Raw genomic sequence first — 15,522 nt, forward strand, 5'->3', positions numbered from 1 at the left:
GGGGCAAATGCAGGACTGGGGTTGGGGACAACAGGTAAAGGGGCAGAATCAGCAGGGAACAACTGCCTTGGCTGGAAAACTTTTGGAGGAGGGGGGTGCGTAGCTGGAACTGCAGACTTTCGCTTGTCCACTGCCTTTCCCACTGTGCTTTCAGGCAAGTGGTAGCGGTGTTGGGGACCAGGCTGTAGGGGTGCTGCAGTGGGGCGAATCTGTCCAGGTGGGAGAGGCCTAGCAGCAATAGGAATGGGGGCTGGCAAGTTAACACCCTGAAGCAGGATGGCACATTCTTGCCTCTTCAGCCGCTTGTTGTGCCACTGAGTTAAGGTTGTTTGATTCACCTCAAACAATTGCAGGGTGGTATTCTCCATCACAGTCCCATTGCCCAGGACCAGCTGCCGGATCTTACTGTAGTCCCTCAGAATTAGAGTCCATCTTGTTACGGCATGATTTCCCAATTTTTTGGGGCTCCTGTGAATATCACACAGTTTAACAAAGATAGACTCTACCAGGCGGCAACAGTCTGGCCACTGGGCAGGGGATCCTGTTGACCCAAGGACACAACGGGTCATGCTGTCCACACCAGGCGTGAATTCAGGCTTGGTTTTTGAGCACCTGAAGCGTCCTGTTGTAAGACGCACCTGGTGCCGGGCAGCGTACGCCACTCTCTGCTGGTCATACGGAAGCAGGCTTTGCCATAGGACAATGATGGTACTGGCCTGCTGGTGGCTCAGAGTTTGCCCAGTTTCCACCCTAAGCCCCACCAAGTAGCCTGCCAGGTTGTCCACTTTCTCTATCCCTGGTACACTGCGCTCATCCACAGCCTGGTAAAATATAAGAGTAAATCAATGTTAAAAAGATACAATATTACAATATTACACAACCATCACAATGTACTTGTCACAAAAAGTCTTACCAGCGGTTGCTCAGGCACTGGTTGCACTGCTGGAGGAGCAGTGGCTGCAGCGACAGCGACAGCGACAGTGAGAGTGGTCGGGAGAGGAAGGATGGAGGCGTGGGTGGTCGTGGCAGAGGATGGACCAGAGGCGGCGTTGGTGGTTGTGGCGGATGGACCAGAGGCGGCGTAGGTGGTCGTGGCGGATGGACCAGAGGCGGCGTAGGTGGTTGTGGCGGATGGACCAGAGGCGGCGTAGGTGGTCGTGGCGGATGGACCAGAGGCGGTGTGGGTGGTTGTGGCAGAGGATGGACCAGAGGCGGCGTAGGTGGTTGTGGCGGATGGACCAGAGGCGGCGTAGGTGGTCGTGGCGGATGGACCAGAGGCGGTGTGGGTGGTTGTAGCAGAGGATGGACCAGAGGCGGCGTAGGTGGTTGTGGCGGATGGACCAGAGGCGGCGTAGGTGGTCGTGGCGGATGGACCAGAGACGGTGTGGGTGGTTGTGGCAGAGGATGGACCAGAGGCGGCATAGGTGGTCGTGGCAGATGGACCAGAGGGAACCCTGGTCATCCAGTTGAAAGACTGGAAAAAAGGGGGGAAAAAACATGTTTATGGAATTTAATCTATCTTTTTTACTTTGCTTTTTTATTAATCTATTTACTCTTTAGATTGTATTAATGTATTTAGTTTGTTTCTATTTCTCTTTTCATTGCGCTATACAAATAAAGTATATTATATATTATATATATAATATATATATATTATATTATATATATAATATATACTATTATATATTATATATATAATAGTGCAATACAAACAATACTACTTGTACTGTTATTATTAAGAATAGTTACCAGTTGTTGATTAGGTGCTGCTGTGGTGGTGTTAGCAGACCCAGTCTGGACAGAGGCAGGAGTGCTGGCTACGCTGGTCGTGGTGGGTGATGAGCCAGGGGACAGGTCCAGCACCTCAATAGTGGGATCCAGGTTAAGGTCCAAACTGACATCTCCGAATCCCTCATCCTCCAACTCCTCCTCCGTGCCCACATCCTCCAACATCTGTTCTGTCGCCTCAGAGTCAGGATCCACGTCCTGCATGGCCTGCCCTGTTTGACGGTACAGGTAATCTATACCTATGAGTTCACCTGGGACAGACAGGAGAACACAGTAGAGGGAAATCAGTTTTCAGAAAATTAATATAAATATTCTATTTTTATGCAATATAAAAAGCAATTTAAAGCTAAAACTCACCAGTATAGACAGATGGTGGCTGAAAAGATGGTACAAGCTGTCTTCCAAGTACCTTAACACTGTGGGTGTTGACACAGTGCACCAGGTCCCCGGAGTAGCTTAACAGGGAGGGAGGTGTGCCTGCCAGAGATGCCATTTTACGGTCCTGATTCCACCTGTTCAGACCTTCCAGGAGGTACAGCTGGAAATTTAAGCTGTTGGCGCTTGTTCCTTTAGATAAGATCAATAACCTTACATTACTTTTTTGTGCTATGCTATTTGAAAGACATTCATTGTGTCACCCTTAATATTTCTGATGAATAATGATTTATACTGACCTGGAATGAACCTGTTCAGGTGGAGATGAAAGGACTCCAGTGATGTGGAGCCCCTTGCGCATCTGTATTTTGGCAGCACAATACCATCTTTGGTGGTGGTGCCAGTCTGTGTGTAGAGCAGCACACCTGGTTCATCCTGAATGCACTTTACGTGCCTTTTCTGGACTTGCCAGATGTGCTGCATCCTCTCCTGGTCCAAGAGAGGGACACCAAGAAGGTCTCGACCCTTTACCCCCATCAGCTCGCTGAGGAGGTGCTCGATCATCAGAATGGTCTGCTGCTCTCCTCTTGTCCGCCTTCGGCAGTGCAGGGCCAATTCCTCCTTGGTGATCCGTTGGTCCACCATAGTGTCGGTGATACCAGGGACACCTTCATGTTTCAGCTGCTCCCTCTTGGCCTGCCTTAGCAGAGACACATCCCCACTGTCCCATTCAAAAATGCAGCAAGACATGCGTGCCATGAAAATGGGGTAAAGAGGATGTGCATCTTTAGTGCACCCAGCTGCCAGTCGCCGCATAAAGTGGTAGATGTCCAACTTCACCACCAAGTTTGGCCACCCACCAAATCGCTGCTTGAGCTTGGTCTGCCCAGTGCCCTCCCGACAGCAGTCGCAGTCCACATAGAGGAGCTGAGGCGGAGCCACACCCGCATCAGTGTATCTCCGGATGAGGTCAGCTACCATTCGGTCCAGGGCTGGACCCTCCTGAGCTGTCAGAACACTAATGAGGATCTGGCCCACCTCATTGCTGACAGATGTTAGCCACAAAGCTGTCCCCTTTGCAAACCCTGACAGCTTCTTTGTGATCTGTAATCACACAGAAAAGACAGTGAGTGATGCTAAATTATTTATATATGGAACATTACTTACATACTACTGTACTACTACTAATGGTGTATTTTCAATTCTTTTGATTGAAATGTAAAAATAGTTACCTTTTTGGTGGAGTCCATCTTCAGGATGCAGCCATATGTGGACGTTATGCTGGCTTTAATGTGGTCAATCCTGCACAAGATATCTCGCCCATAAACAGCCAGCATCCACCTGTGGGAGGGGATAGTTTCGGGCTCAGGTGGCTCCTGAAACCTCACAGGGAGCAGGCTTGGCTGGGAGATGAAGTCTGAGCAGGCACCAAGGTATCTGCAAAGACGCTTCAGCCACTCCTCGCTGTGGTTCTCCCGCAGCTGCCTCACTAAGCGAGAGGGGCTGTTGCCCAGGGCCCTCTCCCTCAGGAACCTTATGACCCGCATGTCACAGGCATACCTGAATAAAACAAAGGGAAAGAGAGACAGAAAGACACAAACATTAAAACCAGCTCATCTCAAGTGTGTTTTAAATGACAAACATTTGTTACAAAAACTAAATAGTCTCAGTATACTCACTTTCGAGTTAGGATCAGCCTAAATTCCAGTCTGTGGGCTAAGTCCAGCTGGTCCAAGATGGCCTTGCTGGAGGAAATTAAGGCCGTTTTGCACCCACTGCACCAGAGAGTCTCCGTGATCATCAGGTAGTACTGGTCCACATCCAGAACCTGACGGGCTCTCTTGTGTGCCCCATAGCCTGTGAGCTGTCTCCCACACACAGTACAGGACAGCCTGACCTTCCAGAGGTGGTATGGCATCCACAGTAGAAGCCTGTGTGTAAAGAAGCGCTCTGGAGCGGGGCCTTGGTGATAGATCAGAGCTGGCTCTGGTGGATCATACCACAGCTTCAGGTCAGTACGAAGCCGATGTTGCTTCCACAAAGCTGCTGAAATCCATTTCTGATCCTGTGGTGGTATGGTTTTCATCAACTTTGTGGGAAGCCAACCAGATTCGGAACCTGGAGCGGTCACCCTATCCTCGGCAGGTTGAACAGAGGATCCAGCCACAGATGGAGCAGCAGAGGGAACACAGGTGGAGCTGATCACAGGGGTGAGAGGAGCAGAGGACGTCCCAGAGGAGGCAGCGGCTGACACTTCCTAATGTATTAAAAAAGGCAAACACATACAGTAGATATGATTACAAGCCACTTATGAGGAATATTTTTTCAAAATGTAGCATATTTATGTGATCCAACAATATTAGTGTGAAGAAAACGATAAAATTAAAGAGTTTCTCACAACTCTAGAAGCAGCTCCTGGAGCACAGGAAGCAGAGGTGGCTTCATAGACAGAAGAAGGAGGAAGAGACAGGGGGGAGACGGTCTGAATATACAGCCTGGGACTGCGAGCAGGAGATGGTGTCCTAGATGCAGGGCTGGACAATGCAGAAGTGCTAATAGGCTGCAAGGTTAAGAGAGCACAGTTTACAATATTGAATGAAATAATCTATTATTATCAGGTATTGCAGTAACAATGATAAGATAAACTCAGCTTATCTTTATGGAATGAAATGTCATTCTTTGACTATATACCTTTGTTGCATGCGTCCTTGCCACACCTAGGTTTGGCCTTAAAGCTGCACCATGGGCCCCACCATACCGTGGCTTTGTAAACTGACAAAAAGAAATTAGTAACATTATGTGAAGCATTTTAAAATGCTATAACATATGATAACATAAATATCTGCAAAGACATGCATTTACCGATGCCAAAGTTAAAGTAGGCTTTAAAGGTGCCATTCCAGATGTTGTTCCTGACTGCCCTGGTGTTACAGGTGGTGACGTGGATGGTGTGGATGACACAGGGGCCAAACTGGAAGGCTACAGTTTCACAGAAAAGGAAATTAAATTCAAAAATACACAATACACCATCAACACATCACAGTTTTATGAAACACTTCTTATACCTTTTTCATATGGAAACCACAGTCACATGTCTGTGTCCCCCCAAACAGAGACATTTGCCCCCTGTGTTGCAGTGGACACTTCTCAATCTGTAACATATGACAGTGAATCATAACTATCTGCTCCTTCTATATATGACATAGCTTTCCTGTGTTTATATACATGCCCAAGTTTACCTTCTGATACAGGTCATGCCATTTCTTCTGGCGTGGTGCCGGTCTGTTTCCCTCCTCAGAAGGCCAGACCCCCTGTGTGGCAAATCTGCGCAGGCGGGCCATCCATTCACCCTCACTCATAGCCCTGTGCTTCTTGTGCTTGGAAGCCATCTTCCAATAAAAGATAGCGTGTGGCAAAATACAAAGTTTGTGACTATTCAGTAGAACTGAGTAGTTAATCAATTTCATACATTTATTTCAAATAGCACATATTTCATCTCAGTGTTTTTGGACAAGGTATAGTTTGATATTTTGGGAGGAATTGTGGTGTGTGGGTATAATAATATGCCATAACTCCATAAAAATCAGATTATTACATACCATTTCGATTACATAGGCTTACAATTAGCCCACATTATGATTATTATCGATTATAGCTCACTTAAACAACACAAGCCCCATATTACGTCATAAAACGTCATGTTAATGTTAATAAAGGCACAGTTTTATGCCTATGTATTGAATTACAGATGCAATGAACAGACAATGAACAGACAAAATTATTTTACCTCAGGTAAAAACTGGTGCCCAATACTATAGGCTAATTAACATTATGCATAATTCAGCCATATAGCGGTACGAGGTATAATCTAACGTTATATGATAGGCTAGCTATTTTTAGCCAGTGTATAATTTATTAATACATAGTACCTCAGTGTATACTATATTAATACATAGTACCTCGGTGTATTATATATTTCTGTAATACATATAATATATGAATACATAGTACCTCAGTGTATTATATATGAATACATAGTACCTCAGTGTATTATATATTAGTACATAGTACCTCAGTGTATAATATATTAATACATAGTACCTCAGTGTATTATATATGAATACATAGTACCTCAGTGTATTATATATTAATACATAGTTAGTACCTCAGTCACAGTGTATTATATATGAATACATAGTACCTCAGTGTATTATATATGAATACATAGTACCTCAGTGTATAATATATTAATACATAGTTAGTACCTCAGTGTACTATATATTAATACATAGTACCTCAGTGTATAATATATTAATACATAGTTAGTACCTCAGTGTATTATATATTAATACATAGTACCTCAGTGTATAATATATTAATACATAGTAGTAGCAGTCACATTTAGTAGCATACAATCATATTAAGATTATTATCAGTTGGTAAACACAAAGTCTCCTGTTATAACAGGTGCAACACCTGAATACAACACAAAACTCATTCATTCATATTAAATCATTGTCTGTGTTAAAAGTGGACACAATATCAGGTGTAGTACCAATGTTATAACAATGTAAACCATTCGTTTCTCTCTGTCGAAAATACGTTTCAGCTAAGTTAACGTTAATGCTAACATTACTCCATTCATTCATTCATTCATTCATTCATTCTTAGCTAAGTTAGTTAACGTTAGCAGACTAAACAAAGCAACAACGTCGACGTCTTACCTAACACAATCTGACAATGTTGTAAGTTACAAGTTTATTTAAGAAAAAACTATTAATTAAATATAGTTAATTAAATAGATAAATCTTACCTCAGTGTCACCGTCAACGTCTTACCTAAAACAATGTAACGTAGTTAAAAGTTTATTTTAAATATATATATATATTTCCAAAAATAACTCTATAAATAAAAATAGTATTTATTGATTCGCTGTGAGCGATAACTGTGGACTTATGCGCATGCTCCGCGAATGATGGAAAGGGCCACGGTGATTGGCTGTCTTAAAATGTAAAAGATGGACATGCAGAGACCTGATTGGCTGTCGTAAAATGTAAAAGATGGAAATGCTGAGATCTGATGGGCTGCAAAAGATGGACATGCAGAGACGTGATTTGTCGAAATTAGACAGACGAACTGTCTCCCGGCACCGCTAGCCAGGCAGCGGTGGGTGCCTACTCAAGGCTGACCGCTTTTTTGAGAACTGCCAAACATTTTAATGCGCAAAACGGAGCCAAGCTTTTCACACAGGCTTGACAAAACAACTCGCGGGTAAGGTTGGGGTTAAGCCTAGCGGTAGGCTTAGAGCAGGGGCGTCCCAACTCGATCCTGGAGGTTCCTTGTCCTGCCGAGCTTGGCTCCAAGCACAAAGAAAAACACCTGAAGCTGCTGATCCCAGTCTCAACACGGAGATTAGAAACTTCCAGGCACGTCTGATGGAGCTGGCTGGAGAGAAACTCTACCTGACCGGGGCCCTCCAGGACAGAGTTTGGACACCCCTGGCTTAGACTCTTCTCTGTTTGTTTTAGCCATTTGCTGGGGAATACAGATTGAACGAGCAGAGCTCTTGTCCAAAAGCCTGAAAGGTTATTAGTTCAGCCAACTCATCAAAGGTTCCCGGTATGGAGTTCCGTCTAGCTGTGTGAATACAGTTCGCAAACTCCGACAGCATATGATTGGAAAGTCAATTTGGTGGCATTTTGTGGCGCTCCTAGAGGGATTTTTGAGCAGGAACTCCCTGGACCACACAGGCCTCCACCACCCGGGAAACAAAACACGAACACTGCACAGCAAACTTGAGCTGACACAAACAATCACTTAGCACCTTTTGTCTTCTTTTGACAAAAGATGACTCGCAAAGCTAAAGCTGTTGACTCTGAAAAGGGGCTACAGACGCTACGTCAGCAGACACCTGTGCTAAATTCTGTGCTTGCAGACATGGCTGCGAAAAGCTTCCTTAGTCCCTGGGTGGGCTCGAACCACCATCCTTTTGGTTAACAGCCGAACGCGCTAGCCTATTGCGCCACAGAGACTGGCACTGTAAGGTCCAATGGGACACGGTCACAAAAGAATTTGACGCTGGGCGCAGCACTAGTCCTCCGTCAGCAAACTGAGCTCAAGAGACTGACAGCTGTTGAGAGGGGCGAGAGAGAGCCAAAAGGCACGCCCAACGTGGGGCTCGAACCCACGACCCTGAGATTAAGAGTCTCATGCTCTTCCGACTGAGCTAGCCGGGCAGCGGTGGGTGCCTACTCAAGGCTGACCGCTGTTTTGAGAACTGCCAAACATTTTAATGCGCAAAACGGAGCCAAGCTTTTCACACAGGCTTGACAAAACAACTCGCGGGTAAGGTTGGGGTTAAGCCTAGCGGTAGGCTTAGAGCAGGGGCGTCCCAACTCGATCCTGGAGGTTCCTTGTCCTGCCGAGCTTGGCTCCAAGCACAAAGAAAAACACCTGAAGCTGCTGATCCCAGTCTCACCACGGAGATTAGAAACTTCCAGGCACGTCTGATGGAGCTGGCTGGAGAAAAACTCTACCTGACCGGGGCCCTCCAGGACAGAGTTTGGACACCCCTGGCTTAGACTCTTCTCTGTTTGTTTTAGCCATTTGCTGGGGAATACAGATTGAACGAGCAGAGCTCTTGTCCAACAGCTTGAAAGGTTATTAGTTCAGCCAACTCATCAAAGGTTCCCGGTATGGAGTTCCATCTAGCTGTGTGAATACAGTTTGCAAACTCCGACAGCATATGATTGGAAAGTCAATTTGGTGGCATTTTGTGGCGCTCCTAGAGGGATCTTTGAGCAGGAACTCCCTGGACCACACAGGCCTCCACCACCCCGGGAAACAAAACACGAACACTCCACAGCAAACTTGAGCTGACACAAACAATCACTTAGCACCCTTTGTCTTCTTTTGACAAAAGATGACTCGCAAAGCTAAAGCTGTTGACTCTGAAAAGGGGCTACAGACGCTACGTCAGCAGACACCTGTGCTAAATTCTGTGCTTGCAGACATGGCTGCGAAAAGCTTCCTTAGTCCCTGGGTGGGCTCGAACCACCATCCTTTCGGTTAACAGCCGAACGCGATAGCCTATTGCGCCACAGAGACTGGCACTGTAAGGTCCTATGGGACACGGTCACAAAAGAATTTGACGCTGGGCGCAGCACTAGTGCTCCGTCAGCAAACTGAGCTCAAGAGACTGACAGCTGTTGAGAGGGGCGAGAGAGAGCCAAAAGGCACGCCCAACGTGGGGCTCGAACCCACGACCCTGAGATTAAGAGTCTCATGCTCTACCGACTGAGCTAGCCAGGCAGCGGTGGGTGCCTACTCAAGGCTGACCGCTTTTTTGAGAACTGCCAAACATTTTAATGCGCAAAACGGAGCCAAGCTTTTCACACAGGCTTGACAAAACAACTCGCGGGTAAGGTTGGGGTTAAGCCTAGCGGTAGGCTTAGAGCAGGGGCGTCCCAACTCGATCCTGGAGGTTCCTTGTCCTGCCGAGCTTGGCTCCAAGCACAAAGAAAAACACCTGAAGCTGCTGATCCCAGTCTCACCACGGAGATTAGAAACTTCCAGGCACGTCTGATGGAGCTGGCTGGAGAGAAACTCTACCTGACCGGGGCCCTCCAGGACAGAGTTTGGACACCCCTGGCTTAGACTCTTCTCTGTTTGTTTTAGCCATTTGCTGGGGAATACAGATTGAACGAGCAGAGCTCTTGTCCAAAAGCCTGAAAGGTTATTAGTTCAGCCAACTCATCAAAGGTTCCCGGTATGGAGTTCCGTCTAGCTGTGTGAATACAGTTCGCAAACTCCGACAGCATATGATTGGAAAGTCAATTTGGTGGCATTTTGTGGCGCTCCTAGAGGGATTTTTGAGCAGGAACTCCCTGGACCACACAGGCCTCCACCACCCGGGAAACAAAACACGAACACTGCACAGCAAACTTGAGCTGACACAAACAATCACTTAGCACCTTTTGTCTTCTTTTGACAAAAGATGACTCGCAAAGCTAAAGCTGTTGACTCTGAAAAGGGGCTACAGACGCTACGTCAGCAGACACCTGTGCTAAATTCTGTGCTTGCAGACATGGCTGCGAAAAGCTTCCTTAGTCCCTGGGTGGGCTCGAACCACCATCCTTTCGGTTAACAGCCGAACGCGCTAGCCTATTGCGCCACAGAGACTGGCACAGTAAGGTCCTATGGGACACGGTCACAAAAGAATTTGACGCTGGGCGCAGCACTAGTCCTCCGTCAGCAAACTGAGCTCAAGAGACTGACAGCTGTTGAGAGGGGCGAGAGAGAGCCAAAAGGCACGCCCAACGTGGGGCTCGAACCCACGACCCTGAGATTAAGAGTCTCATGCTCTACCGACTGAGCTAGCCGGGCAGCGGTGGGTGCCTACTCAAGGCTGACCGCTGTTTTGAGAACTGCCAAACATTTTAATGCGCAAAACGGAGCCAAGCTTTTCACACAGGCTTGACAAAACAACTCGCGGGTAAGGTTGGGGTTAAGCCTAGCGGTAGGCTTAGAGCAGGGGCGTCCCAACTCGATCCTGGAGCTTCCCTGTCCTGCCGAGCTTGGCTCCAAGCACAAAGAAAAACACCTGAAGCTGCTGATCCCAGTCTCACCACAGAGATTAGAAACTTCCAGGCACGTCTGATGGAGCTGGCTGGAGAAAAACTCTACCTGACCGGGGCCCTCCAGGACAGAGTTTGGACACCCCTGGCTTAGACTCTTCTCTGTTTGTTTTAGCCATTTGCTGGGGAATACAGATTGAACGAGCAGAGCTCTTGTCCAACAGCCTGAAAGGTTATTAGTTCAGCCAACTCATCAAAGGTTCCCGGTATGGAGTTCCGTCTAGCTGTGTGAATACAGTTTGCAAACTCCGACAGCATATGATTGGAAAGTCAATTTGGTGGCATTTTGTGGCGCTCCTAGAGGGATTTTTGAGCAGGAACTCCCTGGACCACACAGGCCTCCACCACCCCGGGAAACAAAACACGAACACTCCACAGCAAACTTGAGCTGACACAAACAATCACTTAGCACCCTTTGTCTTCTTTTGACAAAAGATGACTCGCAAAGCTAAAGCTGTTGACTCTGAAAAGGGGCTACAGACGCTACGTCAGCAGACACCTGTGCTAAATTCTGTGCTTGCAGACATGGCTGCGAAAAGCTTCCTTAGTCCCTGGGTGGGCTCGAACCACCATCCTTTCGGTTAACAGCCGAAGGCGCTAGCCTATTGCGCCACAGAGAGTGGCACTGTAAGGTCCTATGGGACACGGTCACAAAAGAATTAGACGCTGGGCGCAGCACTAGTCCTCCGTCAGCAAACTGAGCTCAAGAGACTGACAGCTGTTGAGAGGGGCGAGAGAGAGCCAAAAGGCACGCCCAACATGGGGCTCGAACCCACGACCATGAGATTAAGAGTCTCATGCTCTACCGACTGAGCTAGCCGGGCAGCGGTGGGTGCCTACTCAAGGCTGACCGCTGTTTTGAGAACTGCCAAACATTTTAATGCGCAAAACGGAGCCAAACTTTTCACACAGGCTTGACAAAACAACTCGCGGGTAAGGTTGGGGTTAAGCCTAGCGGTAGGCTTAGAGCAGGGGCGTCCCAACTCGATCCTGGAGGTTCCTTGTCCTGCCGAGCTTGGCTCCAAGCACAAAGAAAAACACCTGAAGCTGCTGATCCCAGTCTCACCACGGAGATTAGAAACTTCCAGGCACGTCTGATGGAGCTGGCTGGAGAGAAACTCTACCTGACCGGGGCCCTCCAGGACAGAGTTTGGACACCCCTGGCTTAGACTCTTCTCTGTTTGTTTTAGCCATTTGCTGGGGAATACAGATTGAACGAGCAGAGCTCTTGTCCAACAGCCTGAAAGGTTATTAGTTCAGCCAACTCATCAAAGGTTCCCGGTATGGAGTTCCGTCTAGCTGTGTGAATACAGTTTGCAAACTCTGACAGCATATGATTGGAAAGTCAATTTGGTGGCATTTTGTGACGCTCCTAGAGGGATTTTTGAGCAGGAACTCCCTGGACCGCACAGGCCTCCACCACTCGGGAAACAAAACACGAACACTCCACAGCAAACTTGAGCTGACACAAACAATCACTTAGCACCCTTTGTCTTCTTTTGACAAAAGATGACTCGCAAAGCTAAAGCTGTTGACTCTGAAAAGGGGCTACAGACGCTACGTCAGCAGACACCTGTGCTAAATTCTGTGCTTGCAGAAATGGCTGCGAAAAGCTTCCTTAGTCCCTGGGTGGGCTCGAACCACCATCCTTTCGGTTAACAGCCGAACGCGCTAGCCTATTGCGCCACAGAGACTGGCACTGTAAGGTCCTATGGGACACGGTCACAAAAGAATTTGACGCTGGGCGCAGCACTAGTCCTCCGTCAGCAAACTGAGCTCAAGAGACTGACAGCTGTTGAGAGGGGCGAGAGAGAGCCAAAAGGCACGCCCAACGTGGGGCTCGAACCCACGACCCTGAGATTAAGAGTCTCATGCTCTACCGACTGAGCTAGCCGGGCAGCGGTGGGTGCCTACTCAAGGCTGACCGCTGTTTTGAGAACTGCCAAACATTTTAATGCGCAAAACGGAGCCAAGCTTTTCACACAGGCTTGACAAAACAACTCGCGGGTAAGGTTGGGGTTAAGCCTAGCGGTAGGCTTAGAGCAGGGGCGTCCCAACTCGATCCTGGAGGTTCCTTGTCCTGCCGAGCTTGGCTCCAAGCACAAAGAAAAACACCTGAAGCTGCTGATCCCAGTCTCACCACGGAGATTAGAAACTTCCAGGCACGTCTGATGGAGCTGGCTGGAGAGAAACTCTACCTGACCGGGGCCCTCCAGGACAGAGTTTGGACACCCCTGGCTTAGACTCTTCTCTGTTTGTTTTAGCCATTTGCTGGGGAATACAGATTGAACGAGCAGAGCTCTTGTCCAACAGCCTGAAAGGTTATTAGTTCAGCCAACTCATCAAAGGTTCCCGGTATGGAGTTCCGTCTAGCTGTGTGAATACAGTTTGCAAACTCCGACAGCATATGATTGGAAAGTCAATTTGGTGGCATTTTGTGGCGCTCCTAGAGGGATTTTTGAGCAGGAACTCCCTGGACCACACAGGCCTCCACCACTCGGGAAACAAAACACGAACACTCCACAGCAAACTTGAGCTGACACAAACAATCACTTAGCACCCTTTGTCTTCTTTTGACAAAAGATGACTCGCAAAGCTAAAGCTGTTGACTCTGAAAAGGGGCTACAGACGCTACGTCAGCAGACACCTGTGCTAAATTCTGTGCTTGCAGACATGGCTGCGAAAAGCTTCCTTAGTCCCTGGGTGGGCTCGAACCACCATCCTTTCGGTTAACAGCCGAACGCGCTAGCCTATTGCGCCACAGAGACTGGCACTGTAAGGTCCTATGGGACACGGTCACAAAAGAATTTGACGCTGGGCGCAGCACTAGTCCTCCGTCAGCAAACTGAGCTCAAGAGACTGACAGCTGTTGAGAGGGGCGAGAGAGAGCCAAAAGGCACGCCCAACGTGGGGCTCGAACCCACGACCCTGAGATTAAGAGTCTCATGCTCTACCGACTGAGCTAGCCGGGCAGCGGTGGGTGCCTACTCAAGGCTGACCGCTGTTTTGAGAACTGCCAAACATTTTAATGCGCAAAACGGAGCCAAGCTTTTCACACAGGCTTGACAAAACAACTCGCGGGTAAGGTTGGGGTTAAGCCTAGCGGTAGGCTTAGAGCAGGGGCGTCCCAACTCGATCCTGGAGGTTCCTTGTCCTGCCGAGCTTGGCTCCAAGCACAAAGAAAAACACCTGAAGCTGCTGATCCCAGTCTCACCACGGAGATTAGAAACTTCCAGGCACGTCTGATGGAGCTGGCTGGAGAGAAACTCTACCTGACCGGGGCCCTCCAGGACAGAGTTTGGACACCCCTGGCTTAGACTCTTCTCTGTTTGTTTTAGCCATTTGCTGGGGAATACAGATTGAACGAGCAGAGCTCTTGTCCAACAGCCTGAAAGGTTATTAGTTCAGCCAACTCATCAAAGGTTCCCGGTATGGAGTTCCGTCTAGCTGTGTGAATACAGTTTGCAAACTCCGACAGCATATGATTGGAAAGTCAATTTGGTGGCATTTTGTGGCGCTCCTAGAGGGATTTTTGAGCAGGAACTCCCTGGACCACACAGGCCTCCACCACTCGGGAAACAAAACACGAACACTCCACAGCAAACTTGAGCTGACACAAACAATCACTTAGCACCCTTTGTCTTCTTTTGACAAAAGATGACTCGCAAAGCTAAAGCTGTTGACTCTGAAAAGGGGCTACAGACGCTACGTCAGCAGACACCTGTGCTAAATTCTGTGCTTGCAGACATGGCTGCGAAAAGCTTCCTTAGTCCCTGGGTGGGCTCGAACCACCATCCTTTCGGTTAACAGCCGAACGCGCTAGCCTATTGCGCCACAGAGACTGGCACTGTAAGGTCCTATGGGACACGGTCACAAAAGAATTTGACGCTGGGCGCAGCACTAGTCCTCCGTCAGCAAACTGAGCTCAAGAGACTGACAGCTGTTGAGAGGGGCGAGAGAGAGCCAAAAGGCACGCCCAACGTGGGGCTCGAACCCACGACCCTGAGATTAAGAGTCTCATGCTCTACCGACTGAGCTAGCCGGGCAGCGGTGGGTGCCTACTCAAGGCTGACCGCTGTTTTGAGAACTGCCAAACATTTTAATGCGCAAAACGGAGCCAAGCTTTTCACACAGGCTTGACAAAACAACTCGCGGGTAAGGTTGGGGTTAAGCCTAGCGGTAGGCTTAGAGCAGGGGCGTCCCAACTCGATCCTGGAGGTTCCTTGTCCTGCCGAGCTTGGCTCCAAGCACAAAGAAAAACACCTGAAGCTGCTGATCCCAGTCTCACCACGGAGATTAGAAACTTCCAGGCACGTCTGATGGAGCTGGCTGGAGAGAAACTCTACCTGACCGGGGCCCTCCAGGACAGAGTTTGGACACCCCTGGCTTAGACTCTTCTCTGTTTGTTTTAGCCATTTGCTGGGGAATACAGATTGAACGAGCAGAGCTCTTGTCCAACAGCCTGAAAGGTTATTAGTTCAGCCAACTCATCAAAGGTTCCCAGTATGGAGTTCCATCTAGCTGTGTGAATACAGTTTGCAAACTCCGACAGCATATGATTGGAAAGTCAATTTGGTGGCTTTTTGTGGCGCTCCTAGAGGGATTTTTGAGCAGGAACTCCCTGGACCACACAGGCCTCCACCACCCGGGAAACAAAACACGAACACTCCACAGCAAACTTGAGCTGACACAAACAATCACTTAGCACCCTTTGTCTTCTTTT

At 48.2% G+C, this 15,522-nt stretch overlaps 14 non-coding genes across 14 annotated transcripts; all 14 read right to left on the reverse strand.

The window, feature by feature from the left end:
* Positions 1-8,121: 8,121 nt before the first annotated feature.
* On the reverse strand, positions 8,122-8,195 carry trnan-guu (transfer RNA asparagine (anticodon GUU)). Its single transcript has one exon. It is a non-coding gene; the product is annotated as a tRNA-Asn (tRNA).
* Positions 8,196-8,326: 131 nt separating this feature from the next.
* On the reverse strand, positions 8,327-8,399 carry trnak-cuu (transfer RNA lysine (anticodon CUU)). Its single transcript has one exon. It is a non-coding gene; the product is annotated as a tRNA-Lys (tRNA).
* Positions 8,400-9,196: 797 nt separating this feature from the next.
* trnan-guu (transfer RNA asparagine (anticodon GUU)) lies at positions 9,197-9,270 on the reverse strand. Its single transcript has one exon. It is a non-coding gene; the product is annotated as a tRNA-Asn (tRNA).
* A 131-nt stretch (positions 9,271-9,401) lies between these two features.
* On the reverse strand, positions 9,402-9,474 carry trnak-cuu (transfer RNA lysine (anticodon CUU)). The gene has a single exon. It is a non-coding gene; the product is annotated as a tRNA-Lys (tRNA).
* A 796-nt stretch (positions 9,475-10,270) lies between these two features.
* trnan-guu (transfer RNA asparagine (anticodon GUU)) lies at positions 10,271-10,344 on the reverse strand. Its single transcript has one exon. It is a non-coding gene; the product is annotated as a tRNA-Asn (tRNA).
* A 131-nt stretch (positions 10,345-10,475) lies between these two features.
* Positions 10,476-10,548, reverse strand: trnak-cuu (transfer RNA lysine (anticodon CUU)). Its single transcript has one exon. It is a non-coding gene; the product is annotated as a tRNA-Lys (tRNA).
* A 797-nt stretch (positions 10,549-11,345) lies between these two features.
* trnan-guu (transfer RNA asparagine (anticodon GUU)) lies at positions 11,346-11,419 on the reverse strand. The gene has a single exon. It is a non-coding gene; the product is annotated as a tRNA-Asn (tRNA).
* Positions 11,420-11,550: 131 nt separating this feature from the next.
* On the reverse strand, positions 11,551-11,623 carry trnak-cuu (transfer RNA lysine (anticodon CUU)). The gene has a single exon. It is a non-coding gene; the product is annotated as a tRNA-Lys (tRNA).
* Positions 11,624-12,419: 796 nt separating this feature from the next.
* Positions 12,420-12,493, reverse strand: trnan-guu (transfer RNA asparagine (anticodon GUU)). The gene has a single exon. It is a non-coding gene; the product is annotated as a tRNA-Asn (tRNA).
* A 131-nt stretch (positions 12,494-12,624) lies between these two features.
* trnak-cuu (transfer RNA lysine (anticodon CUU)) lies at positions 12,625-12,697 on the reverse strand. The gene has a single exon. It is a non-coding gene; the product is annotated as a tRNA-Lys (tRNA).
* Positions 12,698-13,493: 796 nt separating this feature from the next.
* On the reverse strand, positions 13,494-13,567 carry trnan-guu (transfer RNA asparagine (anticodon GUU)). The gene has a single exon. It is a non-coding gene; the product is annotated as a tRNA-Asn (tRNA).
* A 131-nt stretch (positions 13,568-13,698) lies between these two features.
* On the reverse strand, positions 13,699-13,771 carry trnak-cuu (transfer RNA lysine (anticodon CUU)). The gene has a single exon. It is a non-coding gene; the product is annotated as a tRNA-Lys (tRNA).
* A 796-nt stretch (positions 13,772-14,567) lies between these two features.
* On the reverse strand, positions 14,568-14,641 carry trnan-guu (transfer RNA asparagine (anticodon GUU)). Its single transcript has one exon. It is a non-coding gene; the product is annotated as a tRNA-Asn (tRNA).
* Positions 14,642-14,772: 131 nt separating this feature from the next.
* trnak-cuu (transfer RNA lysine (anticodon CUU)) lies at positions 14,773-14,845 on the reverse strand. The gene has a single exon. It is a non-coding gene; the product is annotated as a tRNA-Lys (tRNA).
* Between the last annotated feature and the right edge of the window lie 677 nt (positions 14,846-15,522).

Source organism: Carassius carassius, chromosome 1, assembly GCF_963082965.1.
Source record: "Carassius carassius chromosome 1, fCarCar2.1, whole genome shotgun sequence".
Lineage (NCBI taxonomy): Eukaryota > Metazoa > Chordata > Actinopteri > Cypriniformes > Cyprinidae > Carassius > Carassius carassius.